Genomic DNA, 2,189 nt, shown 5'->3' on the forward strand with positions numbered 1-2,189 from the left:
TTGATGTACCAGTATGTCAACTTTGATGATCAGATGAATGTTATTTCGGATGTTACCCATGTACTACACATGCATTAGATTATCAAAATCTCTTATTTGCACATCCACTGCCAGATGTCTTTTTATAAATGAAGGAAAGAATAGTCGTTTGAAGTCCATTGTTCATTTATGTGTGATCAGACTAGTCTTCGATATTAGTTTTTTTTTTGTGTTCTTTCATTACATAATATCGGTGCAAGTTGGCATGTTTGGGATTTATATGCGAATGTGTAATTTGCACATCTATACATTAATTATTTTACTGATTAATAGCTTGAATATTTACTGACGATATCAGACCTGTTGTGTTTCATCCAGACATGAGCCAATAATACACAATTCCCACATATGGCTAAAAAAATAATAATAATAAAAAAAAAAGTGTGGTGTGCCTCTGTTTCTGAAAGCAAGACCCATGTCTACTCTGTGTCATTGCCACCGTCTCCCAGCTGAATGGTCATGGTGCACTCCTGGTGCACTCCTGGTTTGGATGCTGGCAAGGCACCCAAATTCGTGTTAGACTTCGCCAATGAGGAGCGTAGGCGGACAAGCTCTTGCTTTGATGTAGCCCTCCAGGCCAAGGTAGTCCAAAACATAACCTTCTGTAGGCGGACAAGCTCTTGCTTTGATGTAGCCCTCCAGGCCAAGGTAGTCCAAAACATAACCTTCTGTAGGCGGACAAGCTCTTGCTTTGATGTAGCCCTCCAGGCCAAGGTAGTCCAAAACATAACCTTCTGTAGGCGGACAAGCTCTTGCTTTGATGTAGCCCTCCAGGCCAAGGTAGTCCAAAACATAACCTTCTGTAGGCGGACAAGCTCTTGCTTTGATGTAGCCCTCCAGGCCAAGGTAGTCCAAAACATAACCTTCTGTAGGCGGACAAGCTCTTGCTTTGATGTAGCCCTCCAGGCCAAGGTAGTCCAAAACATAACCTTCTGTAGGCGGACAAGCTCTTGCTTTGATGTAGCCCTCCAGGCCAAGGTAGTCCAAAACATAACCTTCTGTAGGCGGACAAGCTCTTGCTTTGATGTAGCCCTCCAGGCCAAGGTAGTCCAAAACATAACCTTCTGTAGGCGGACAAGCTCTTGCTTTGATGTAGCCCTCCAGGCCAAGGTAGTCCAAAACATAACCTTCTGTAGGCGGACAAGCTCTTGCTTTGATGTAGCCCTCCAGGCCAAGGTAGTCCAAAACATAACCTTCTGTAGGCGGACAAGCTCTTGCTTTGATGTGCCCTCCAGGCCAAGGTAGTCCAAAACATAACCTTCTGTTTGCTAGGATGCTTCAGCTTAAGTTTTCCCTCTTTTTGAGGCCAACTAGTTGGGCCATAGCTAGTGATCAGGATTGCTCACTAGTGACCTCAGTTCATCCAAATTCTGCAGAGGTCTCCACTACCCACACTTTTCTGTTCTTGCAAGATCCATAGTAACGACACACACTCGTGATGTTATGGTTGCCCAATGTGCTCTTTATTTTTTGCTTTCCTATAAATATTGAGGCTGTGGATGAATGAGTTTTGGATTTGCTACAGTGTTTTTTTTTTTCTTCTGTCATCCACTGATGTGAAACCCTGTTTTCAAGATTGCTGCACATTGTTCTTGATCACCGACCTGTTCACCATGGACTGTCTTCACAAGGTTGCCTTTCTTGCAGCATTATCTGCAGGACTCTACATACTGTAATTTGCAGCTCGCTTCTACTCTCTATCATTTACATCAGTGTTATTCAACTTAGATGGGTGAACATCAGTCTTGGGTGGCAGGTGGGTCAACGAGATCATGCCCATTTATCAGGATAGAACAGTTTCGCACAAGCTCTTATCTCAGATGAATTTGAAATTAATTTTAAATTTGTGTAGTTTCATAATGGCCTTGCTCTTACATGCAGTTTCATCCTCCCCACCCCTTCTCCCTCTCTCTCAAACTGAGTGGGATATGTAATACATCCAGTTCCTGTTTGCTCAGCTGGCATGATAAGCACTATGGACTCAAGGAGTGATTAGGTACTTTTATTCAGTGGGTTTAGAAATATAAGAAGACACTTAATTATAGTCCTAGTGGCAGTTTATCTGTTAGGCACAGTAGCCATGAGAGACAGGCCTATTATTTAGGTGGCTCAGCACCTTGGCCCTTGAAAGGCCCCTAGATAAACTAGAT

This window comes from Penaeus japonicus, unplaced genomic scaffold (assembly GCF_977035675.1).
Source record: "Penaeus japonicus unplaced genomic scaffold, GWHDUDI00000001_assembly GWHDUDI00000020, whole genome shotgun sequence".
In the NCBI taxonomy this organism is placed as follows: domain Eukaryota; kingdom Metazoa; phylum Arthropoda; class Malacostraca; order Decapoda; family Penaeidae; genus Penaeus; species Penaeus japonicus.